The sequence below is a fragment of the Micromys minutus genome (genome assembly GCF_963924665.1).
Source record: "Micromys minutus genome assembly, chromosome: 25".
Taxonomy (NCBI): Eukaryota; Metazoa; Chordata; class Mammalia; order Rodentia; family Muridae; genus Micromys; species Micromys minutus.
In genome coordinates, this window is record NC_137960.1 from 20888698 (window position 1) to 20916487 (window position 27790).

At 40.4% G+C, this 27790-nt stretch overlaps 2 protein-coding genes across 3 annotated transcripts in view; one reads left to right on the plus strand and one right to left on the minus strand.

Annotated features, from left to right (window-relative positions):
* CTNNA3 (catenin alpha 3) overlaps positions 1-27790 on the minus strand; it is a gene marked incomplete at both ends in the record, with an annotated part of 1359521 nt that overhangs the window by 933822 nt on the left and 397909 nt on the right. The gene's annotated exons all lie outside the window — the stretch shown is intronic.
* LRRTM3 (leucine rich repeat transmembrane neuronal 3) overlaps positions 1-27790 on the plus strand; it is a gene marked incomplete at both ends in the record, with an annotated part of 147171 nt that overhangs the window by 80991 nt on the left and 38390 nt on the right. The gene's annotated exons all lie outside the window — the stretch shown is intronic.

The window sequence follows — 27790 nt, forward strand, 5'->3', positions numbered from 1 at the left end:
ACACACACAAAGATAATATAGAGATAAAAACAGAGAGAGAGAGAGAGAGAGAGAGAGAGAGAGAGAGAGAGAGAGAGAGAGAATTACACATATGCAAGGCAAACATATGCCTCCAACACATAAAGTCTAATAGAATCTGGCTACCTCAGGATCCTTACCAGAATACAAAGTCTCTTGTGCCGTGTATTTGTAAGTATCAGTTACAAATTCTAGTGAATGGGGTACAAACAGCTCTTTATTCCTGTTGCTGTGATAAATACTCTGACCAAAAATGAAAAGAGCCCAGTGATATAAAAATCTATAAAAGCTTGGGGTTTTTTTCTCCCATCTATCTCCTTCACTCAGAGAGGTCAATCTAGGAACCCTATAAAATAGAACGTCTTTGGAAGAGGCTCTGGCCTCTGTTGCTCAGCACAGGATAGAGTTAATTCTGGGTTGTAAGGAAATAAATGATGACTAAGCATCATCTCTTATCTAAATCACACACGGTTTCAAAGGACTCGGCAGAATAAGAAACTCCCCAAACAGCACAGATTCCACCTTCCTCTTTTATAAACCTCGGGTCGTTTCTAGAAATCTGCTGACAGAAGTGTCATTTGAACAAGGTGAGAAGAAACGGGATGAAGGACAGGCGGTAAGAAAACAAAGGAAGGGGATGAGAAAGAAAGACATAGAAAAGAGAGAGGAGCTTCAGGGAGAGAAGCTTCAGAAGGGAGAGGAGGCAATGAAGGGGGAGGAGGGAGGAAGTTCGATGGATGAATCATCCTCATCTTCTGATTCCTCCTGTGGAAGTTTCTGGAAAGGTCCTATTTGACATTTAAATGACATTAATGTGAAATCCACCAGTTCCCAGGTTATTTTAATGACTCACTTAGAAAATACCAAAGGCGGGCACTTCTGTTAATAAGAGTGAGTTTGCTGTCTTTGGGAATATTTTCATACAACCGTCCATTGGTTCTTCTGTTTATAAAGGAACTAGAACACATCCATTAGGGTCATGTGCAACGACTACACGGTTTTCTTTTGAACCTTGAGAATCCACACTGAATCATTTGCCTTTTGCTTTTGAAGACAGGCTGAAACAAATACGTGTCGCAAAGGTGAGGCCCCTTCAGGATTTGTACAGCTCATGAAGTCAGCCCCCCCCCCCCCCCCTGCATTTCACAGAAGAGAAAGCTGAGCTTCAGAGGGCGCTGTCCAAGGTTCAACTGCTGAGCGCTCCCACAGGCAGGACTTAACAGCTCTCCCTCTACATTGTATCAGTAAACCTCATATGTAAATAAGTTTTCTCATCGGAGTTTCCCTCTCACTATATAGTTTTCTACAATTTTTTTTTAATGAGGGTGTCATGATGACCTTGAGTTTCTGGTCCTGCTGTCTTCAGACAGAGAGCCAGAGTGCTGCACCGTTCTAGATCCACATTAGCTTCACAGATGCTAGTCAAGTACTCAGCCAACCACGCTACATCCCCAGCCAACCTATTTAATCTCATTTTCTTCCGTTATGTTTGTCCATGTTACGCTGTTATTTTGGCGCTTAAGTGTACTGTTACAGGCAGAGAAATTTAACTTGGTCTCCATGGCAACCATGTTGATTGACAAGGAGGCTTCAAAGTATATACGGAAATAATTGTCCCTCGTAGCTTGTGCAGCTTCTTTCTCTCTCTTTTTTTTTTTTCAAAAATATTTCTCAACTTGGCTACCAGTTGAGATCTACTAGACAATCTTCACTTTAAAAGAAATTCTAGCAAGTAGCATGTAATCTGGGGGGCAAGAAGGCTGTGAAATTATGCAGACACTCCCGAGGAGATATGGGGCTGTTTAAAATGGCGTATACTCTGCGACACAATTTGCCAGCACAAGAAACAAGTCAGAGATAATAGAACAGGCTACTTGTACTTATGAAAGTGTATCTTCCGTGAATATTTAGAAAACAATTCAGGCCTTCGAAGAGACGGTGGAAGCAAGCTGAGGAAACAAGTCAGATGCTTTTGGGTCCTGATTACATTGAAAGAAGGGAAGTCCTTAGACAGACTGCAAATGAGTTTAAAAAGTAAAAATTAATGAGTTCCTGTGACATTTTGGAAGGGAAGGAAGAAGGAGAAGGATAAGGGGGGAGCAGCAGGATGGAAGAGAGAGAGGGAGGGAGGAAAAAGGAAGGGAGGGAGGGAGGGAGGGAGGGAAAGAGGGAGGGATGGAGGGAGGAAAGAAGGGAGGGAGAGAGGGGGCTAAAGCAGGTGGGGTATGTACTATTCTGACGTTCTACTAAATTGTTACAAGAGCACAGAATCATGGGACAAGGTCACTTTTATGCTGCTTTACTCTCACCTCCCTGTCTCGGTGGCACTTTGGTGACATTGTTAACTGGTGGTGGCAACTGCTAAATAACCAGGAAATTCTATGACTCCAAGTTGTAATGCCACCTGTGGGTTATGGGAGTCTCTTGAGAGGAATATATGACCTGCCCAAGTGCTCTGCAAACACCCAACAAGCTGTGAGGTTCTCTTGTAAGTCTCATCAGTTCCCCTTGGAGTTTGTCTCCATTTACTACCAAAAAAGAAACTGTTTCCTGCTAAGGATACACTGTTTGGCTATGCCCACGCAGCCAGGAAGTGACCACCAGGCAAGATTTAAATCCCATTACTCCAACCCTAGAACGGCTGCTGCTACACCCTGGGCTGCTTGCTTTTGTTGTTGCAGTTTTGATTTATTATCTTATGAATGACATGAATGACCAGCATCAAGGCACTTGTCTTTTAGAAACTATTTTTAAATACCAAGGAGAAAATTTCCTCAAGTACATGGCAGCATTTAATAAAGTCATGGGTGATAGACTTATTGATGAAATTTCAAACAAGGGGGTTGTATCTAATTTGTGGGCCCTTTTCTGTAGTTAATGAGAGCATATTATGAAAAGTGTGTAGAGGTTTCCCTTTGTTTGTGCCTTATAGACTGTGAGCTGTTGTACCAAAGAGTGGCTATGGATATTTATAAATACTTATACTTTAACATATTAATATTAAAAGGCAATGAGTAGAATATTATCCAAATTGTATATGATCATGCTTTGAGACCACTAATTTCATTATATCATATAGTATATAACAGAAGCCATGAATAAAAAGTCTTGGATGAAAAAAAAAAAAAAAAAAAGGAAAACCAGCAAAAGAGACCTGGTTCATTTGTTGTTGTTGTTGTTTTAATATATAATTCTCAGTACATTTAGCTCGCCTACCAGAGCACACAGAACAGAACACATTATCATATAAGCTTTTCGCCTGTTTATTACAACAACTAAGACTTTGGCATTAAAGAATGACATTTTCGATTTAATTTTTAGCCTGCAGCAAAATTCTAGATGATTCAGAGTGACTGGCTTTGAAATTTCTTGGAGCAAAAGCACCTTCATTTTCTAACCTGGATTACAGCATTTCCATCTGTAAACAAAGCAACAAAAGCTACAGTTGCTTCTCCCAGAGGTCCATAAACTCACTTTTTTTTTAATTGAGGGTTTTGATAAAAAGAAAAAGAAAGCTTGTTTTGAATTTTAAAGAACATTTCTTTTACAGATGTAAGCCTAGAGCCCTCTTGACATTTTGGCTACTTTTGAAACAGAATCCTATTTGCAGAGGGCTTTTACTCTGAGGGGTTCAAAGTATTTTATTTGAAGGTGCATCCCAGGGTTCAAAGGAGTCAAACTGTAGGACTTAGTCGCATTTACAGTTTTCATCACTGTGGGTTTTCTCACTTTTATGAAGAGCAGACCCTTTAAACCTATTCCAATTAGCATAGAATTATGCATCTTCAAGCAAGATTCGCTTTTGTTCTTTTGCTCTTACTTCCATTCTCCATCTCCATTGTCCTTCCTTATTTCCTTACCCAGCACCCCACTAGCTCCTGTCAGCCCTCTTGCCCTACCCACTCCCTACTTCCTCGGTGCCTCTTCTTCCCCTCCCATGGTCTATGAAGTCCAACATGCCCATGAAGTCATGGTAGCAGGAGTGTGAGGCAGCTGGTCACATGGCATCTGGTAAGAAGGCAGAGAGAGAGAGAGATAAATGCAAGTGTCTAGCCGCTTTCTCCATTTTATGTACCACTTGAACTGGTGCTGCACACAGCTGAGGTGGATCCATCTCAGCTCGCCTAATCTAGATGATTCTTCACAGGCATGGCCACAGGCTCGTCTCCTGCCCAATTCTAGATTCTGCCAAGTGGATAACATTAACCATCACACTTTAATACTTTCCAGATCCATCCAGTTTTTTTTTCTGACAATAATTCTTTTTGTTTTCTTTGCAGCTGAGTAAAACCCCATTGTGTTAATCGACTACATTTTCCATTATCCACTCATCTGTTGATGGCCATCTAGGCTGTTGACAGACATCCTAGCCTGCCATTGTGAGTGATGAAGCAATAAAAATAGATCTTTAGTGTCCCTATCCCTACAGTAGCATACACAGTCCTTTGGGAATATACCCAGGAAGGGAGTAGCTGGGTCCTATGGTAGCTTCACATTTAGTGTTGTGAGAAATCCCTATGGGGATTTCTATATGGCTACAGTAGTTTACACTCCCACCAGCAAATAGACATCCCTCTGTGCACAGAAGAAATGCTGCCACCCTATTGCATGCATGCTCAGGTAAACGTGCCATGGGTTTCTGGGTTTCGCAATAATAGTGTTGTCCATGGAGCCATCGTGCCAGATCCCATGAATGGCTTCCGGTATCATTGAGTCCTATTCAGAAACTTCTTTCCCATGCCTCTAACTTGAAGGGCATCCCAAAGTTTTCTCTAGCATTTTGAGTATTTCACCTTTCAAACTAAGGTAGTTACAGTTCGATTTAAATTAATGCTTTTAATTGTGAAACAATGAGTTAAGGTGGTTATTTTAAGTTACCCATTTAAATTCTGATTTGTAGTAACGAAAACCTTGATGACATTCTTTTACTATCAACGTTGATCCCCTTTATTTTTCTTTTGTTAAGTTTATTTGTTGGTTCGTTCGCTTGCTTGTTTTTAGATAGGGCCTTGCTATGGAGCTCAGGCTGCCTGAAACTCGCCCTGTATTCCATGTGACTGACGTCAGCTTCTTAAACTTCAGCCTTCTGATGCTGGGACTACATGTGTGCTTCACAATAGCTGACTCACACGAGGCATTTTAAGGGTTGTCAGTATCAAATTATCATCTGCTCATCAATCCTTTGTGAGAGACGAGTATAAGAAACTGTACAATGCAGAACATGGAGCTGACAAGAGTCCGCTGAAACTGCTTACAGCATGCAGAGCCCCTAAGATGCTAGACACACTCTTAACCAGACACTGCCCTATAGTGAGTCTTAAACATTCTTTTGGAACAGGTAGTATAATTATTCCTATTTTGAAGATAAGCAAATTGAGGTGCAGACAGGTTCATTGACTTGTCTAAGACCCTACTTGAGACAGAAACCCAAGCAACATACATCTTGAGTACTCATAAGTAAGGTTTATTCTACACTACCACACTGTATAGTAACAGACGTAAGCTACCAGATAATTATCAGACCTGAGGCCGCACCGTACCCATTCAGTATTTAATGGATACCCATGGGTAGTTCTTTACTAGCAAAGTTAAGTCCAAGGAAATCTAAGATTATTCTCTTTGCCTACACAGAACTTAACTGTGTAGCCCCTTGCCGGGTGCCAGTTGCTCAGACAGGAACACATTGCTTGCCTGTTCTGAGCCTCATACTCCATGTTAAGCTTGCAACATCTTAAAAAATATGGAGCCAAGATGTCCTCACAGAGCTGATAATCAATTACTGATGTGTTGACTGATGATCTGTTTCACCATCCCCCAGCATCCTGCGTCTCTTCCCTCCAGTGCCCTAGCCCTCCCTTTCTGACCCTTGAGTCATTCCAATGGGGTACGTTTCCCTCATGTGTAATGATAATCTTTACAACTCTTCCAACATTATCATCCAAGGTTACTTTTTTTTTAACCATCATTCCGTATCTACGTTCTTATATTTGTTTTTATTCTGGCCATTTGTTTTGATCTTTATAGACCTAGTCTTTCTCCAAAGTAGCTACTCAACAATATCACCATCATCCATTACTCAGACAAAAACCTAAATAGATGAATAAATACACACACAAATAAAAACACTCTACAATGACTGTAACATAAATTTAACACTCCTTTATCTGATATTAAATGCTGATTAGAAGTTGACTCTGGTGGGCCAGGCTAGCCTCGTTTTAATTGGTTCCCACGGGCTTTGGTCTATTTAAAAAGAGTAATTTCTGGTTCCCTTCTAACTTCTTGATCAGATTAACCTGTCTCTTGGCCCTGCCCTTCCCCCTTGATATTCTGACTACCTGAAATACACCCTGCCTATGTCTGTACTGAGAGAATTTGGGAAGCCTAGTTCAGATGTTGGTTACTTCCAGAAAGAGCACATTGAACCCATTAGCAAGATGAACCCTATCTCCTAAATGCTTTTGGCTCCCTGACCTTCCCTTCGGATGTTATGTGCATTGAGTTCTGTGCTGTTATGCCCTCTCTTATGGGGAGCCCAATTACCTTAACCAAATGTTCTTACATATGCATGAAAACACTACCCTGAACATAGAGTATCTATTAAATAGTGTCTCAATAATAAAAATGTGAGGGCAAAAGTAAAGCTGAATTCAGTTTAAAAGGTGCATGCATATTCTATTGTCATGTTTGAAGTTGCAATAATATTATGTAGAGAATTGTTTAGGTGAAGGAAACCTGAAGTTAAAGTTATTTTTTACATATACACATATATACACATGTGCATACATGTTAAAGTTATTATGTTCCTATGCATACACATGTTAATGTGGTTATGTGTTTGCACACATTAATGCACACATGCTATATTATTTATGCATGTTTATATACATACATCATATATACAAATGTTAGTTATTTTACACAGATACACACATATAAAAGATGTTTACAAACATGCACACATATATTGAACTTATTCTATATATTTACATACATATGTACATAAAGACACACATATATACAAAACACTCGAGTTAAGGTAGGGTTACTTTTGAGTCTCTTTAATATTGGAAATATTGGGGATTTTTATATGTGTTTCTTAAATTTGGATGCCTGAAGTGGTGTCAGGTTGATATTAGAGAACACAGGAGGAGAAAGGAACTTTACTTTTTTTTTTTTTTTTTTTTTTTTTTTTAGTGTAAACCAGTAAATTCCACCTGGGGAGATTTTCTGGCATGTGATTCCTAACTGCCTATCAGAGGTGTTGGTGAAAGAAGAGAATCAAGAAAGACAAGATGTGCTCACAGTTCACCTTTCAGAATTCATAATTCACCCTTCTAATCAGACCAGGCTGCAAGCTTGTGCTGCTCTGAGTCAAGTCGTAATGTCATCCCCCGAGCTTTTCTCAGAGTCAGCTTGTAAGAAATCCCGTTGATACATGAACCTGCACAGTGCAGAAATCTGTCCATTTAAATTTCTTGCATTTGCTATTAGAATTTTACTTAAAATTTTGTTCTTAGTTTTCTTTTCTGAAAATTAGAACTTAGTAGCTTCTCTCAGGTAGCAGAAAGCAAACTGTGACATCAAATCAATTGTTCTACCATGGAATTGTACCTGCCTCCGCCCCTTAGTCAAGACTTTACCTTCATTTTATTAACCTTATTAGGGATTTCCTTCTCTGTCATTCCCAACACTAGGAACCTCAAGGCCTGCCTAGGCTATATAACAAAACCTGGTCTCGAGCAATTAGAAACTACATAGAGATCTCACTTAGCATTTAAAAGTGTTTACTAATCTTAAGAAGGACTCATGTTCACAAAATTCACATCAGATGCTGCACAGTTACCAGTAACTCCAGTTTTAATGTATCTGATGCCCTCTATGTCCTCTGTGGGTGCTCACACTCACGTGCAAACAACACACACGTTTTTAAAAACAAGGATGGATCTTTCTTTTAAAAAGACCTCAGCTGGCAATAATCAGTTATTTGTAAGTGATATTTATTCATAAATAATGTATCTGTGAGTGTTATCAGAAAGTGTTGTCTACAGCTCTGTGGCAAGCTCACAGTTTTCTCTAGCTCATCAAAATCATGTTGACACACTACAAAGTAACAACTATGCAAGATAAAAAAATTACAACATACACACACACACACACACACACACACACACAGACACATACACAAAATAGCCTATATCCTCAAGTAAATGTATTTTAATTGGGGGAGTTAAGTATTTGCTTTGAGCAAATCTTTGTCTTCTATGCAAGAGTAACGGCATGTGACTTGTGTGGGGTCATGCTAATCGGGGCTGCATATCAGAGTCATATGCACAGGAGATTTGAATGGAACATGACCGGATGCAGGAAGCATGGGAGGCAAGACGACCCACATCGAGTTGAAAACTATGTGGAGCTCGAGAATCCGTTCTTGGAGTGGAGTAGCAACAGAACTTTTTTTGTGACTAAATAGGTGTGGGTGGCATAGGGGGGAAGGAATCAGAAATAACTCCTAGTTTGCTGACTTGAGCGGCTACAGGGATGGCTGTTATAGTCAGTGAGTTCAGTTCAGGACAGCGTGCAGCACACTGGTAAACTACAATTAAGCAGTGGTTTGAGCTGTGGGGATCCGGGGAGGGAATGTCAGGTTGAAAATATCAAGTGACAGCTTCCCCCGAATCCCAACACTTAACTGGTAGGCCGAGCAATGGTTTCTCCTAAAAGGAATCTGAACACATAAATAGGAGGGAAGAGAAACGGTTTCACGGAAGGCATGAAAGAAATTGCATGTGCCATGCTGCTGCTATGGCATGATGACACCTAGTAGCCAGTTCATCACAACAACTTATATTTTTTAGTGACATTGTTCATATGCAATATTTTGGAATAAGTACTTGGCTTAGGGTTTCTAATGCTGTGGTGAACCACTGTGACCAAAAACAGCTTGGGGAGGGAAGGGTTTATTTGCCTTACACTTCCACATCACCGTTCATCATCAAATGCAGTGAAACTAAGAACTCTAAGCCGGGTGGAAACCTGCAGGCAGGAGCTGATACAGAGATCATGGAGGGGTGCTGCTTAATGGCTTGCTCATCAAGGCTTGCTCAGTCTGCTTTCTTAAAGAATCCAGGACTATCGGCCCAGAGGTGGTCTCCGGCACAATGGCTGGGCCCTCCCACATCAATCACTAACTAAGAAAATGCCCCACAAGCTCGCCTACAGCCTGGTCTCATGAAGGTATTTCCTCAATAGAGTCCCCTCCTCAAAGATGACTCTAGATTGTGTCAAGTTGACATCAAACTACCCAGCACAGCATTCAAATAAAACTATCAAATTTATAAAGATTATCTAAAAACTAGGTTAACCATGCTTACATTTAAAATATAAAATAAGTATATATTTTGCTACTGAGAAGCAATCTGAAAAAAAATCTTCTAGAAGTCAAAGTAAATTATAAAGTTACTGCCTCCAGTGTTTCAAATATAATCAGGTCAGCATGCTGTAATACTTTAGTTTATAAAAACAAGTGATTACATATCAGTATCATTTCCTAGGAAAAGAACCTACAGTGTTAGAGATAAATATGTGTTGCCAAAAAAAAAAAAAAAGATAAAAACATGTGTCCAACAACTGGAAAAGATCCAAGGACAGTTTGCAACCTCTAAAAAGTTCAACTTACTTATGAAAATCAGGTTAATATATGTTTTGATATCATCACTACTTAAGCAGATTGTAAAATTAATAGAAACCCAATAATTTTGAAAGCCTATAATTTGTATAAATAGTATTTTATATCAGCTCTATTGTACAAGCATTGATAACGAAACAAATACTTACACATTTCTGCTACTGCTTCCTAAGCTGTCAAATATTTGCAACAGCAATATTGCTGGAAATCATTGGCCAAATAAATGGCATAACCAGGATTTCAATATGGTTTTAGATGCATCTCTATGTGTTTTAATATTTGATGTTCCTATAGGTAAATGTGTAAAATATTGATGTATGTGTCCATCTACTGTTCAGTGCCACAATAGTACGTATAGATTTAGTGGACAGGAACAAATTACATACAAAAGCCTGATTAATCTATAATGAATATGAAATGCTATTACAAGATATTATATGTTTGTTGTCCTGTTGCTATGGTAAAATACTGTGAGAAAATCAACTTAAGGAAGAAAAAGTTTATTTGGCTCACAATCCCAGTTATACTCCGCCATGGAAGGGAAGCCACAGCGGCGGAAGCTGGAGAGAACTGGTCAACCACATCACATCATCTGCTGTCTAGCCAGCAGGGAATTACTGCATTTATGCTTTTGTTCAGCTCCTCCTCTCTGTTTCACATAGTCTAGAATCTGCTGCTCAGAGAGTGTTTCCACCCACAACAGAGTTGGGCCTTCCTCATCAATTCATTTAATCTAAGCATTCTCAGAGGCTACCTGTAATCTAGACAATCCTTCACAAGTATTCCCAGGGGACTTTCTTCCTAGACATGGAGCTGACGAGTCTAATCACCACAAAGTGCAGTACGTATTCATTTTTAGATATAATGAAGAACTGGAATCCAAAGCATAGAACATCCTGGAAGTTTAATAGGATGTTATATGAGCAGATGAGTGCCTCTTTACTTTTACAAAGTTTCAACCTGTCGTGTGTTCTAGAATAACACATGAACAAATGGCTCCCTCTGAGATTATCATGAAGCCATAAGCTGCACTATTAGCACACTTAACATTATAACCAAAATTACAACTTTGCAAATGGTAAGTGGAGAAAAATTACAGGTTGTATCAGGTACAACAACTGTTAGAAACCCAGAGTACTATGCCTTATAAAATTATATTTCCAGTTAGCATAAATGTCAAAATGAGTTACTTATTCAATGAAGGTTTTATAAATGCAGATATTTCACTGTACAACAGGTAAAATTTTGCATAGAAAACTCTTCCCCTTTACAGACTTCTAGCAGAGTCCGGAATTTTAACTCAACTGTGTGGTATAGATTAACCTAGGTAATAATATCTAAAACATTATGTGTTCATTCACCAAGTGGCGATGCCTTATATTAATAAACAAAAGACCTTTAACACTTAATTTTTGTGTTTTTAAAAACTTTGCTGGATTTGTCATTACCAGGGAGAAAAACAACTGGATGTCAGCATGTTGGAAATAGCAATCAGTACGGACACTAATTGTTTTTTAAAGTTATGCTATAATAGTGTTAGCAGTGGAGAAACATCAGTAAAATCAGAAAAGAAAACCCAACAAATCTAAACAAGCACAGTTTCAAAAACCACTGGAGAGATGGCTCAGCCATTGTGAGCATTTGCTGCTCTGGCCGAGGACTAGAGTTCAATTCCCAGGTACCACAGTTCACAACCACCTGCAGCCCTAGCTCCAGGGTTCAGTGTTCTCCTCCAGCCTCTATAGAATAAAGGCCTTGCTGTTGCCTTTCTCATCCTTTGTGTCTTACTGAAATGATTCAATCCATTCTCTTTCTTGCTTTCTTTTACACCTATGCCTCCAGATCTCTTCCCTGTGCTGCAGACTAAAAGCTGTGTATAGGAAATGTAAGTGCCTTTATTTCCTAATAGAGACAACATCCGATGGCAAGTTCTAACCAGAGCCTTGGAGTTCGCTGAACATTTCGATTCATATTTCACATCTGGCTGGTACTTTCATTCATCCCTTCTGCTGATATCACCCCTGTCTGGTGAGGTGCCATAGCCTGGGTACAAACTTCCATTTCTTCTCATCTTACCAGCCCACGCATCTTGTGCTACCCAGCGAGCACCCAGGCTTGTTCTTAGTCTGTTACTGAGACATATTCTGGAAATTTGGCCCTAGACTCCTTTCTTGTTTTTATTTGCTAGTTTGTTCATGTTTTGTTTAAAAGTCTAAATTTCCCATCCCACATAGGCCCAGACCTCCTTCCTCTTTGCCTTCCATCTGCTCCTCTCGTTTATCTTTTCATAGGAACCTTGGGGTCAGCTACATCTTCATTTAAATATTGTGTTTCTTCAGAGGCCTTCCTTACTTCCCACTCACAGATGCACAAGGTTTATCTTTTCTATGACTTACCACTGATGCCACCTCCTAAGTTGAGATGCTCAGGTTTCCTTCTTCTCTTTCTTAGATTCTAGGTTTCTAGAGGGCAAATTAGAGCCCATTTCCCCATAAGGCATCAAGACCTAGAATACAATTACTTAGTTTTGGGGGTTTTGTTTGTCTGTTTGGTTGGTTGGTTGGTTGGTGGGTGGGTGGGGTTTTTTGTTTTGTTTTGTTTTGTTTTGTTTTGTTTTTAAGGTTTACTGAATGAATGCAAACTTTTAATAGCTGGGAGATATTGACCCAAAGTGTGAGTCTGAAGATGGTGACACAGCTGGAATTTAATTTCCATAGTATTTATGAGTCATTAGATCCTGGTTCTTGTTTTCCAAACTGTGTCAGGAAAGTCATGAATAAACGGAAAAGGAGGGGGATATAAAGCTGGAAAAAAAATACAAGAACTAATGCCAACTAGCTTTTTGGCATGCTTTGTCATATGTGAAATGAGCACATAATAAATGCCATTGAGAGTTTGGACAGCCTTTGACACATACTAAGTAGTTTGCTCTATTTATAATAACAGCACAGGAAGACACCTTGTGGCTCTTAGGAATCTTAAATTCATTAGGAATTCACACCCAACATTAGCTTAGTGTATCTCCACACGTCTATTCTAATCAATCTAATTTTCATTCCTACTGTCCGTTTGCTCTGACAGAATATTCACAGGAAGTATTTTTGCTAAATTCCCCAGTTTCCTCTTAAACTGGTATAATTATGTGCTGCCATCTTCTGGTTTTGAACATCCAACTAACAGACTTGAGTGTGTCTCTATCCTAAATAATATTTGGCCCTTTTCTCAGTATGACCTAACTTTATTTTTCTCTTAGCAAAACATCTATTTTTTTATGTGTATGTTTTCTTTTAAAAATATCTGTGTGTGTGTGTGAGAGAGAGAGAGAGAGAGAGAGAGAGAGAGTTCCTATGTATCATAAGCATGTACATACCTTTGAAGGCCAGAGGGTATTGGATGCCCTGCACCTGGAGTTACAGGTGGTTGGAAGCAAAATTATGTGTTCTGGGAACTGAACCCAGATCCTTCACAAAGGCAGTGAATATTCTTAGCTATTGAACCAAATCTCTAGCTCCTTATGCAGTATTTCTGAAACCAAAGCCACAAAATATTTATCACTATTCTACCTTTAGTAGATACTGTTTGATCTCTCCCAAAGACCTGCAGGCCCCTAGAGGACTCAGCCTGGATTTGTCATCCCTTCTCAGTTAACATCTGTTCTCAGTGTCTAAGATGACATCATCATCATCACTGCCATGCCCTAAGAATGTCACTGTTGTGTATTGTCTAAAATTGCAGACATATAACTTCTTTAATCTGTCTGGGGAAGTCGTAGCCTATGTTTTTCAGAAGTATCTATAAAAACTCAGGGAGGAGGGGGTTAGGGAAAACAAATGTCACCCAGGGACAGACTTGGCATTATGGCCCTTCATTACTATAGGACTCCCAAATCACATCTTTGATGGCGAGTGGAGACACCTTACATCCAAAATGCTTGACATTTGTGCATCGGCTTCCAGTATCAACTAGGGAACCAGAACAGCATTTACCTAGTTACTAGTTGTGATGTTTTCATCCCACGATGCTTTGACATTTATCTGGACTTCCACACATTACCTGGAACCCTTAGGAACAGATGTGGATGAGGAAAATGTCAAGTTCACGGTGAACACTTGTGTCCTCTGAACATTAAAGGGCACCATTAGAGATTGTTTCTCTCCATTTAACATTCACATTTTTGGCACAGTGTGGAACTTAATAGTGCCATTGTTATAACAAACACTATTAGCATGTTTACTGAGTTCATTACACTACTTTAAAAAACCCATGACTGTGCAGGAAACTCCAATTGTCTTCCACCTGACCAGTACGTGGAGGACAAGGTGACAAGCCGGAGGGGTTGGCATTGCCTGAGCACTTTGTGGTGGAGTGAGTTATAGAGTGGTCTTCTTGAAGGTTCTAGACATAGACACCCATATTGAGATAGCGGGTGGTCCAATGAATTCGATATAGTTCTAGGTACGTGAGTATATGCCCTGTCATTCAGAGGAATGCTTTAGGTTGAACATGCCTTTAATCTCATTACTCAGGAGGCAGAAGCAAGTAGATTTGTGTAGCGCTCTAGGCCAGCCTGCTCCACATAGAGTTCTAGGCTACCCAGGACTACAAAGTGAGATCTATAGTTTAAAGAAAACAAAGGGGAGGGGGTGCTCTCTTAAACAAAATAGAGGTGGTGTCTTTTCTTTTTAAAAAATGTGTGTGTGTCCACGTGTGTGTATGTGCCTGTGTATGTATGTGTGCATGCATGTACATGTATGTGTACAGGCACCTGTATGTGTGCATGTGTGATATGTGAGTGTGTGCATATGGGTGCAGGTATATTTATGGGTATTGGAAGCTAGTAGGAGGGAAAGTAGTCATGGGGAGAAAAGGGAAATCTCAATAGGCTCAGGAAGGGTTTAGAAAACATGGGTAGAGGAGTTAATTGCTTAAAGAAAGGAAAAAACAAACAAAGGGAAATAGACTAGACCAGAGCATTGACCCATAATTCATGGCTCACATTTGTGTGTAATAAGTGCTTTTCTTTCTTTCTTCCTTTCTTTCCCTTTTCTCTCTCTCTTTCTATTTTTTGGAAAAGTAGCTAAATAAAGACATGTGTCTAGGTCTCTGCTCAGACTGGTCAGTGACTGGCGGGAGAGCCCAGCTACTCAGGTGGCAGCATCATTTTGAGGGAAGAGGAGACATTTGAGGGTGATGAATGGTAACCAGAGGGATTCATTCTGTCATGTAGGCTCAGTTAGTTTTGCTTTCCCAAGAAACAAGATCCATTCCTACTGCAAACGTTTCTCCCTATATTCCTGATAGGGGAAGAATACCAACGAACCCCAGTTCTGACAGTAAGTCAAGGATGGTAGCTGCTGGAAAAATCCACAAGGGTTTAAGGTCCTATGTATGGTCTCCATCACTGGGCTCATATTCCCTATGCTCAGCATCTAAATAAATGGAGAAGCACAGAAACAGTGCTGACCAGCTCAACTACCCAAAGCATGTCACTAAGACCTGTGGACAGCTAAGAAAAATGACCTAAGGAAAAAATAATCCTGAAGGAGCAGGGTTTCCTTTCAAACTGAAGAATGTTTAGCTCCATTGTCTCCTTTTCTTAGACAGAATGTGACTAGGTTTATCAGGATTTCCATGACTGACTCCTGCATTTATCCCCCCTTAATCATCCCAGTTCAATTTCTTCCTGTCTCTTTATAACTAAATATTATTATCCTCCTTCATAGGGAGATTCTCCTCTAACCCCTAGGCCCTTATGCTATGCCTAACCTCTGTAATTGTACCACACCCATTTAATGCTTAAAAGCTACTGCCCACAAGCAGCAGATGGACAATACAAAATGAACTCAAGTGGTTTTGTCCACTTTTTATCTTATATTGCTTTGTTTGGGCAATTTTTTTTTTTTTTGTCTTACTGGAATTTTCCTTATATATTATAGTTCACAGGTTTGTGGGTTTTATGGATTTAGGAATTCTCTCTCTCTCTCTCTCTCTCTCTGTGTGTGTGTGTGTGTGTGTGTGTGTGTGTGTGTGTGTGTGTGTGTGCATGTTTTTGTGGTATTTCTTTTCTTTTTATTATTGTTAGTTGTGTTTGTTTGTTTGTTTGTTTTCTAAAGAGAGAAAGAAATAAAGGACATAGAGTTGGATGAGTGGAAGATAGGACGGATCTGGAAGGAGTTGGGAAACAGAAAACTTTGATCAGAATATATTTTATTTTAAAAAGTTCAATAATAAAAAAAGCAAATGGAGTAAAAATGGACTATCTAAGCATAAAATGCAATGTTTGAAGCTTCAAGTTTGATATTGCCTGGAAAGTTTCCCAAATCCTCCACTAAATTCATCTCCATGTGCACTCATTATGAGAAATGAGAGCTGTCTCTCTGGCACAGAGTCAGGCTTTGTCTTCTCCATGGCTGACACACTTATATAACATTAACTTTGTGAAATGACTATGTAAGCCATGACAATTTCTGTTTTTAATGGCTTATGCTGATTTTTTAAGAGCTCACAGGGATGTTGCAAGGATAAAGGAACAAAGATTATGAAGTAACATAGCTATTTTTCTCAGCAAAAAAGCATGACTCAGCAGAGTACACGGAAGTTCATGGTATTAAGAAAGAAAGAAAAGAAAAAACAAGATTTGAATCTAATCTGAGTAGTTCTCCATCCCTCTCTTTCTGCCTCTGTCTAGTTTCAAAGCCTTAGAAAAGTTTTTTTTTTTTATTTCTCAGAACCTTTGCTTCCTTATTGTATTGACAAACACAACTGAAATTAACTAGAAAGCTATGAAAATTAAATATGACCCAATAAGCAAAGCAGCTAGATGATCAATAACTTTTAAGTCTCACTGTCCTCTAACTAGGACAGCTCTTAACAAAGTTCATAGACTTCAAAAATCCAGGACCTGATAACTTAGTAAAAACATGAGATCGTCAATGGCCCTTAATGTAGCAAATATTGAGATATGTCGAACATATCGTAGTCTCTTTCTGGGTAGGTAGCTGCTTTCTTTTTCTGCCATTGCTCTTGGCATCATGCAGTAGCGGTCTTTATCTTTGTGTTTTGTGGACCACCAGTCCTTCTCTTGTTCATATGGGTGGGATAAATGAGGATACAGAGTATAAGAGGGGACAGATTGCAGCTGCCTTTTGTAGTCATGTGGTGCAAAGATGAGTCTATCCAATGGTTCTCCACATCCCTGTCTCCCCGGGGACTTGATAAAATTACCTACTGGCCTGATCTACTGACTTTCTGTTCAGCAAATTGGGAGGCCTAGACTGATGTGCATTTTCTCTTCCTCGGTGAGGCAGATATGGGCCAGATTAGATCAGATTAAAAGTGGATAAAGGCACGTTTATTAGGAGGCAGCTCTCTATAGGTTCACTGATTTCACAGGTAGGAGTCAGTGAAGTCACATATATAGGCTAAAGCAAGGATGTTTACAGAGCTTAGGCAAGGAGTGATAACTTGTCACCTAGGAGCTGGGGTTGTATCTATACATGGTCAAAAACTAAGTCCCTGGACCGGCACTCATGGGTGATGACATGTTAGCCCAGAGTTTTCCCCAAGTGGTCGGGGAGTTCTCTCTGTGTGGGATGAGTTGGGGTAAGGAAGGCAGATGGGATTTTCTAGCTTGTGTGGGATATGAGCAGGGGTTCCAGCCTAATAAGGACCTGGAGGGTATCGCTGACTTCCTGTGACTACATCCACACAGAATTACACCATCAAAGCTTGGTAAGATGTTCACTGCCTACAGTCACATAGTATTGTCTTATCTTGATATGTTCCTGCTTCTTAGTCTGTTTAGCCCTGAGTTGGGCAATTGGGCAGCATTTGTATTTTTGAAAGCCCTGTAGCAAGGTTTATTGGATGACTATTTTGTGACATCGGGGCTTAAATGTAGTTAAACCTTCCTTGGTCCAGGATTCTTTATAATCAACTTCTAAAGATCTAGAGGAGACTAGAATTTTTAAGGAGCCCAACAAGTCACCTAATACCTTCATTTCTGTAGGGAAGCTGAACGGTACCCGAAAATACACAATAGTGATAGTTAAGGCCCAGCAATGCCTTCCTGGCTCCTAAAACCCAACTCTAATCTGCTTGTTTCAAATCTTAGGCAGTATAAAGATTGACTGAGGGAAAAATGCACAGAAATTTCTGAGTAGGCTGGATTTTTTTTCTCTCCTCTAATCACATGCTGAAATGTTATATTCATTCCATTTCTGTAATAGGGGATGTATCATTGCCTAAAATGAAATAGAGAAGTAAAGGAACAAAATGCATAACACTCTCTGTGCTGGCTAGTTTTATGTCAACTTGACACAAGCTAGAGTCGATGGAGAATAGGAAGCCTCTATTGAGAAAATGCCTTAGTAAGATCAGGTTGTAGGCAGGCTGGTAGGGCATTTTCTCAATTACTGATTGATAGGGAAGGGCTCAGACCATTGTTAGCAATCCCTTCCCTGTCATCCTAGGTTCTACAAGAAAGCAGGCTGAGCAACTTAGAAGGATGAAGACAATAAGCAGCACCCTTCTATGCCCTCTGCTCCAGCTCCTGTCTCCAGGTTCCTGTCCTGTTTGCGAACCTGTCCTGGCTTCCTTCAAAGGAAGACTACAATGTGGAAATGTAAGCCAGATAAAGTTTCCTCTCCAACTAGCTTTTTGGCCATGATGTTGTCATCACAGCGATAGAAACCCTAAGACCTTAACTATGCTGAACTCTCCAGATGGCTCACCTCAGGATATGCACAGTGTCCTCTGCTCCCCACTGAACTACGTGTTTCTTCCTGCCTTAATTTCCCATGTGCTTTACATAGGCCTCACCTGACAGCACTTCCACTCCCTCAAATGTAATAAAGTGAGTGTGCAGTTTCAACCCACAAAGGTAGATATGAGAAAGGGGCCAAGAAAATAGCTTTAGTTACTTCAGCCAAAATAAGTGAACCAGGAATTCCCAGCACAGAGGACATCTAATCCCTGCCTTCAGGTAATTCCAAGCTATGCCCATTGTTACAGTTTCTTCCTAGGCACATGGAAAATCCTGAACAGCAGAGAACATGCCTGTCTTTTAATCCACAACCCAGTATCTTTCACTGTCTTAGATTTCACTTAGGGTTTCACTGATGTGAACAAACACCATGACCAAGGCAGCTTTTATAAGGACAACATTTAATTGGTACTGGCTTACAGGTTCAGAGGTTCAGTCCATTATTATCAAGGAAGGAGCATGGAAGCCTCCAAGTGGGCATGGTGCAGGAGGAGCTGAGAGTTCTACATCATCATCTGCAGGCCTCTAAGAGAAGACTGACTTCCAGGAAGCTAGGATAAGGGTCTTAAACCCATGCCCACAGTGACACACCTACTCCAACAAGGCCATACCTCCTAATAGTGTTATTCCCTGGGCCAAGCATATACACATCATCACACTATCAACATCTGCTGCAGACTACCTACATACAGTCTGTTACCTTTGCAATGATAACAGAGCTCCAGACATAGTGGTGGTTTCAGCAGGAATACTTAGAAGCTTCGTGCTAACACTTAACTTCTGAGATGTTAAGAGGCAGAGACATGCACACTGATACTTTTCTCTCCCATCATCCTTTACTCTCAGCTCCCAACTCAAAACAGACAAAAGCAGGGACTTAGATCTGGCCAGGAGACTCTATCCTCAGAGCATGCGTGACCTGGTGGGTCGAATGTGCAGCAAGAAGATGTTTGCAAAGAGAAAATTAGGGAAAGCAAAAGCAAGAATAATGCAAAACAAAAACAAACAAAAAACAAAGGTAGTGCCAAACAAATGACTCTGGATAGATACACAGAATGGGGTTGATAAAAATGAAAGGGAAACATGACAATAGGGACCCAAACATGGTTCAGTGATGTGGGCCTGGGTCTGGGACTGGACTAAGCCATGCTTGCCAATGCTAACACAGTAGAACCAGAAAGGAAGAGTGCCAGATTGCCAGACTCAGACTCCCAGTGGCTCCTCCAGCAAGTAGTTCTCAGCTTCCTAAGATATACAGGAGGTAAGGTAGTTATTCCTAACTGTGAGAATCAGTATGAGGAATAAATATATTTAAAATATTCAGCATAACACCCAGCCCTCACTAATTATGTATTAGATAGTCATCTTATGGGAGTTTTAATGGACCTTCTTAGGTGAGTAGAAAGGAGATAAGGAAAAGCAATTTGGGTACTATCTTCCTTTTATATTAACAACCTGAGTAAAAGAAAAAGATGGTATGTGTGTGTGTGTATGAAGGAAATTATTGCCAGATAAGATAGTGCTGAAAAGAATCATCTCATTTGAGCATTTTAGTGAATCCTGAAAACTAGGAAACTAGAAACCATGCACATGGTAAGAGACTTGGTAGAAGTGAAGTCTTGAAAGGCATTCCTGTGAAGGAAAACAGAATTGTAACTACTCTAGCCTTGAGCTCTTTGGACTCCAGAAAGATGCCAAGCAATACATTTCTCTTCTGGCCACTTGACTTGAAATTTGGTTCTTGTGTTCATCCAAGACCAACAGAAGGGACAATGCCGTCACCAAGTTTCTGCCAACAACTCGCAAATGTTCATGGGATAAATGCCCGTGAGCTCTCTGACCCTGAGCTCATTAGGCTAAAAGCTAGTCCGTTTGATTCATGCTTTATTCCACAGCATTCAGAGGTGACATTCTCCTTGGTTCTTCTTTCCATTATAATGTATTCTCCTCAAAATAAATGGTTCGAGGGTTAGGACAGTGACCCCATAGTAAGGGGCTTGCCAACATGTGTTAATTAGACCCCCAGAATTGCTAAAAAAAAATAAAGGTTTGAGCCAATCTCTCGTGTTGACTTCAATGTCATACTTTAGGGAAAAAATGGTCCTAATCATCCTAATTCCAAGAAGAGAATCTTGATTCATCAGGTGGGTTATTCCTGAGGGGAAGTGATGCTGACTGGATCTACCATATTGTCAAGAAAAATAGGGTGTCTGATCATTAATGGAATAAGAATAAAAGCAGTTCGTTATATCAGGCACCTACTTCTCCATCTAATAAGTCTCCTGATGGAGTCAGACTAACTCAGTTTGGGACAAAAACTAAAATCAAGTGACTGATTTAAAGATGAGTAAGTTCTCCTCAAGGTCTACTTTTTTCCACCAATATCTATCCCCTGCTCATGGAGGAACAAACAACAAAGTAATAGTATTATCCATGAAGACAGCATTTATGGCCTAACATTCGTAAATAATAGCAACCAAATGATCCATCTGAAATCCATGACTTTAGTACTTAACAATGTGCTGGGGAGAACAAAAGTCTGTCTGGTGACTCTCTGCAAGCTGATCAGCATAAAGATTTTCTTTGTTCACTGAAAAGATAGAATCAATAATCTTGCAAATTGAGAATCTCAAGAAGTAATTGCACAGCTCCCCAATAAATAACATTTTACTAACCAAGAGAGAAAATACCCTAAATACGAATGATCACCACATTCACAGATTAGCATTCATTCTCTTGAAAATCACGCTAGTCCATATGATAAGAACTGCAAGATACCTCAGGAGGCATCATGCAGCTCTCAAAGGGAGCCTACAGGACCAAATCTAAAAGGCAAGTCACATGCCAAAATGATCCCTCTGTGGCAGACAGGACAAAGTCCAAATGGCAATACCCAGCAATACCAAGAATGTAAACTCAGTAGTAACGAAGAGTCCACGTGGTGTTTTCAAGCATTTCTCTGCTTTCTGCTTTCTCAGACTGCTCATGCCTAGTCATGTAGCTAGGGTATGCATTCTTTCGTTTAAATAAAGGTGAAACAACGTGTTTTAAAAAAGACATTCATAATGAGACATTGTGTACCACTCTTAATTTAAAAGCATAAAATGGCGTTCATTGTTTGTGGTCTACTGATTGACACAGTAACTAATCCAGGCAGTGGTGTTAGAACAGTAGTATTAGGTAGAGTAGTGCTGGAGAAGAAAAATGGTACTAAAAAAAAAAACACAAAGCAGAAATAGACAGAAGCAGAAGTCATTTATGTTGATGGATTGTGTACTGAACCTAATGAGGTAACAGGAGGTTCAAAAATCTCATCAAACGAAGAAGTCCCAACTCCCATGACAGAGAAAACATGTTAAATCTAAAATAACATCACCCAACAAATAGTTATCTGTACACTACACAACACAAATTGAATCTATGAGCCTCACACAAGTATAGTTTTACACAGTCAGAACATATACCTTAGCATGCCTTTCTTTCCTGCTATGAAGTTTAATAGGTTTAGCAATAAATAATCCCACAAGGAGTTAGGCCAGATTGTTTGAAGTCTTTTTCCCTAGGCTGCTTTGGCATTAACTTATAAAAAAATAAAATGATAAAGCTTATACAGCAATCAACCCAATGACTGAGACCTGAAGTAGGGGCTCAGTGGTTAAAAGTACACACTACTCTTGCAGAAGGCCTGGGTTCAATTCCGAACATCCATTTCAGGCAGATCATTACAGACTGTAACTCCAGTACCAGGGAACCCAATGCCCTCTTCTAGATTCTCTGTGTGTCTGTTCTTAAGCATGCACACACACATACACACACACACACACACACACACACACACACACACACACACACACATAACTGAAAATTAATACTTTTTATAAAAAGACAGGAATTCTCAATGATAGAGTTTCTAGGCAGGAATAGTCCCCAATCAAATCAAATGATGCCACATAGGAAACTTTGGATTCAGTGCCAATATATAGAGCAAATTTCAGGGACACTGGCTGAAAACCGCTCATGGCAGTACACACGTGGAGCACTGGGGTGGGGGCCCAGTACAGTGGTAGCTTTGCTAGGCACATGCAAGTTCCTGGGTTCACTAGCACTTTCTTGAAAACGTCAACTATTAAATGTAGAGTCATGCACTCTCACACAAACATCGTATACCTTATAGCTTTTGTGTTGCTGCATGATAAGCTAAGCATCCTTCAAAGCAGAGGCCACTCTATAGTTAAAGATTCTTTAATGTGCACAGGGTTAGGAGATGCATCCCTCATAACTTACCCATAAACCCATCCCTTGCTGCAATATCCGTTCATCAGCTAGACTCTGCTATCAACACTGCACTTTGGGCAGAGCGGGCTGCACATAACTTTAAGGCTATGAGATTAATATACATTTCCTCCCTGGTTTCTATTTCTGGGTTTCCTTGGCTCTGGTGCTCTGTTGCATGCACTGCAGGCACAATGCATGCTGAGCATGCCTGGAAGACTCTGCAATGCAGCTAAGGGAGAAGCATCGCCCTTAATTTGCATATTAAGCCAGCACAGCAAGAGATTTGTCAGATGTCAAGAGCTTTTAGGTATCCCAAGCCTCCTTCCTGCCACCCCTCCCCTGTTTTGGTTTGTTTTGTTTTTTAATATTAGGTTGACTTTATTCCTGCAACTACATTTGTAGCAATAAAAATATATCCTTAGCTATGCCAATGCAATTTGAGATGTGAGTATTGACTGAAGCTTATGGGAGAAGGGAAGACAGGGGGGTCAGAAGTTGCTAATGCAGAACAGGTAGGGGGCTTAAGCAGCACACTCTGGTGCAGACAATTAGATTTTGTCTGTCACTTACTGCAGGGGAGCATAAGACCACCTTCCCTCCACAGCTGGAGTGGGGACGTGTTGTTCTGCCTTTCTTCAGGCTCTTTGGTAGGCTGACCCTGATGTGATTCCTCAGACTCCCGTGTCCTGAACGGAATTTCAACGACTCTTGTGAGTAACAGCAGAAAGAATTTATTGACTGCCTCTCAAGCACAAGCAACCCAGGGTTTCAAAGTATCCGTTTAGATTCCCCAGCTTATTAAGACTAAGGTAGGTTGCGCCTAATGATGAACCTCTGTTCAATGGCCTCATCTATTCCAGTATTTGAGCAGCTTAAAATTTACATGCAGAGCTTTGCATGGATATGTAGGTGCCCAAGGCTGTTCTTTACTTACCAAAGGAACGGCACAAGTCACCTTATTTGTGGAGGTGGGGAAGTCTCACCAACAAATCAGTCTCATAACTAAAAACATTTATTTACTGAACATTTGGAACAGTTAGTAAGAGATACAGGACAATTTCTGTTTTCAAGAACCTTACAACACAGGAAGATAAAATATTTATAGAAACAAATTACTGTATTTAATTAAAAACAAATAAAGACAATGACTTGTGCAATGCCAGGAAGCCAGAACCTCAGTGATTGATACTGTTCTCACAGGAGTGAGAGCTCCCTGCTGGGTAGCTTATTCCTCTAATCTCCAGACTCAGTAAAATGTAGAGGTTGCACTAGATGGTCTACAGAAACTTCGTCCCCGTCTACAGAAACAACATGTAGGTGGCTATATCTATCCTCAGCTTCTTGCAGGCATTCACTAAATGCCTTCTCTGTGACAGTTTAAGGGAACGAGGCAGTGGCCACAAAAAAATATTTCAATATATCTGTTCTCTGTTGGGTATTTTAAAAACTCAAAGACCAAGGTATTATTTCCCAGTTCTTGGTATTACTTTGGGAGGCGTAGCCTAGCTGAAGGAGGCTGAGAAGTCTCCCCTACACACACAGATTTGCTGTCACTTGCAACTAAAAGCTGTTCTTCCACAGATACCTCAAAGTTATATAAGATTAAAGTTAATTGTCTCTTCTCCTGGTCTTCTACTTTAAGGACAAGTTTTCCCAGACATTGGCAATTTGGCCTTTAGAACAGTATATGCTATTAAACATGATGCCTCAATCCCTGTTCAAATTGTTATGAAATAAGACTCATGCTTAGATGCAATCTACAGACTTTTCAAATTTTTACAAGCTGCTGCTGCTGGCCAGATTAAAAGCTTTGTAAACTTTACCAGAGGACTGAAAACATCAGGCCCTTAACTACATGCATATATACATATATACACATACATATATATGTGTGTGTATGTATGTATGTATGTATGTATGTATATATATATATACATATAGTGATAATTTCATGGTGTTGTATGTTGTGGTATACATACCTTACTCACCCTCTTCTCAGACCCTTCCTGCTACATCCTCACCCCACTCCATGACCTCTGTTTTAACATACTGAGTCCTGTGAATACTTGCATATGCACTTGGCTATAGGCCCATCTGCTTGGCCATAGACAATATACCAGAAGCCACACCTCTGAAAAAACTGCTTCTCTCACCTCCAGAAACTATTAACTGCCAACAGCTCTTCAGCTAGGAGTATTTCATTACGGGGCCCTCCTCCATCTACACTGAAAGTCTGACTGGGGGATGTTAATCCAGGTAACTTCAGCTGCTCTGAGTTCTTGAGAATAATTGTCCTGCCCTATGCAGAAGGCACTGTTTAATGAAAGAAGAGGACAGAGAAAGTAAAGTTCACCCTAATCCCCAGCTGGTTTTGGGGCTGCTCTTGCTCTTACTGAGGACCCAGAGATAAAGTCAGGATGGCATAAAAACTTAGGGCAGGAAAACTGCGTTCTTCCCAGGGTGGTGCAAGTCTTCTGGGTATGAGAACCATGTTCTATCTGTAGGTGATGGGTTTACTTATTTTTTTCCAATGCTGTGATAAAACACAGGATCAAGGCAGCCTATATAGAAGAAATTTATTTCACGCTTGCTGGAGAGAATTAGAGACCATGACCATAATGGTAGCGAGCATGTCAGTGGGAAAGTAGGTATGGTACTGGAGAAGGAACTGAGAGCTCACAGTGATCCCTAAGTGACACTGGGAAAGGCACAAGTCTGCCCCCAGTGACACATCTACTCCTACAAGGCCATGCCCCCTAGACCTTCCAAAACAGTTTCACAAACCAAAGACCAAGTATCTAAACAGAAGTCTTTGGGGGCACCATTTCTTATTCCAGCCAACACAGGCTGGATATGGAGGAAATGTCTAAGTGCATTTATTGTGTCTATAACTGTCCTGCCACTCCTGACATGGAAGGAGGGACATGTAACTGCAACTCCTTGTTTACAGTTCACCTGTGGCTCCTCAAGTCATTGACAAACAAGTAGAGATGCGTCCAGCACACACCAAAAGGTTGGTGCTTAGAAAGCACCTCCTTTCCCGGGTCCCTAGTTCCCCACTACCGCAGTATTACCATAAAAAAAATCCATAATTTGCAAACCATCTCTTGCGCTTTATTTACAATGGTATTAATTGGAAATTTAATAAAATTAAATTAATGGGTTTTAGTATATTACAATCAAAGCATTAAGACTATTCCTTGCACACTTAAATCAGCAGGCCGTTCACTTCGAGTGCTGTATTTAAATGTTGTTTGCTTAAGTTGATGACGAGTATAAGTTGTGAAGAAAATTGTCGTTGGAGAGGAAGGTTGGAGAGGTGGCTCCATGGCTAATGTGTTGCTGTGTAAGCATGAGGACCTGACTTCAGACGCCCGGCATCCATGTAAAAGCTGTACACGGTGACAGGCTTCTGCCACCCCAGCAATGACAAGATGAAGGTACAGGGATCTCCAAGGTTTGCTGATTATAAAGCCTTGCCTGAAAAGCCAGCTCCAAAACAAAGAACAATAGAAGACAATGCAACTTCTGACCTGCACACACACACAAAGAGAGCGTGCACACATGTACCACACACACATACACACACACACACACACACACACGCTGCAAATAGAACATGCTTGTACACACACCACATTCATACTCAAGAGCAGGACTAGAACCTTATTACAGGACAAACCAAAATGCCAGAGCTATGGCATCCTGCATGGGGAATCCTGCACGAGGGAATGATACATGTGTTTAACCTCGGTGCCCTGTTTTGGGGGAAATCAAGCTTTTAAACGATTAAAGTTGCCCAACTTCACACGGTGCAAGTAGTGACATGAGTGGCAAATAAGAGAGCACACAGGTGACATGGGGCAGCGTTATTTAGACAGGGCAACAATGAAAAGCCCTGGACAAATTCACAATATAATCTGTAGGAAAAATAATCAAAGTCTAATGATCTGGGATCAGCTACAAGGAATCTGAAATTTTTAACAAAGCATCTCCAATAATTATCATCTAGAAAGCTTGAAGACCATTGTTGTAATGTGTTCAAAGGCAAAGGCCAAGATTTGAGGGTAGAGTTAGCAGGCTGCCTGTTACTCAATGCATAGGTTCATGTCACTGGGAAGGCGCTTGAACCCAAGCTATTACTGAGCGTATCCTCTCTTACTCATCTGACAAGCAGCATGGTTCATCTGTTTTCATTGCAAGGACGAGTCTGTCTTTGAGGGTCTCCTTCTATGTTGTAAATCCCCTAGAGATGCTGCCAACAGATATCTCTAAAGAACTAAATACTAATCTCCAGGAGCAAAACAAATGGAAAACAAGCAGAGGGCTGTGCATATGGACAGAGAGAGTGAACAAACCAAGGAAAGAACCACATGAGGAAGCTGACTCATTCTCCCAGGGATATTGATTCATTTCAATGAGCCAAAACAAATTCTGGAGGCTGCTTATTTAAAAGGACATGCCGTTTTGTGCTAGGATGGTTTATGCAATCCCCAGTGTCTCCGAGATGGTCAGTGAGAACTTAATCCTTCCATAGAAACATCAAACCATAAATAAACCATAGTCACTAGCCAGGTTCCCTGAATTTTGTGCCTCTCTAGATTCCAGAATGCTTACTATCTTCAGCATTCAAGAGTCAACGGATGAACAATCATGACCCTGTATGACTCTACACACTTCATATAATAAAGTATCGGCGGTTCAGCAAATAGGACAATATCAATTCGCAAATACCTGGTGGTTATCACAAAATTGCATAAATGAATAAGTATACATTTCATAATGTAAATTCGTCTGATTGAAGAAATAAAATGTGTTCTAGGATACCAGAAAGTAATATATAAGATGAAGGTCTTTAAACGGACTGGAGATTCGCCTCAGTTTGTACTATGTGTCTAGCATTCACACAGACTAAGGTTGGATCCCCAGCAGGGTATGAATGGGGCATAAACAGTCCCAGCCTTCTTCTTGGAGACAGGAAGATCAGAGTATTCCCAGGCTAGATGCACAGTTCAAGTCCAGTCTCGTCTAGAATAGAGAGACTG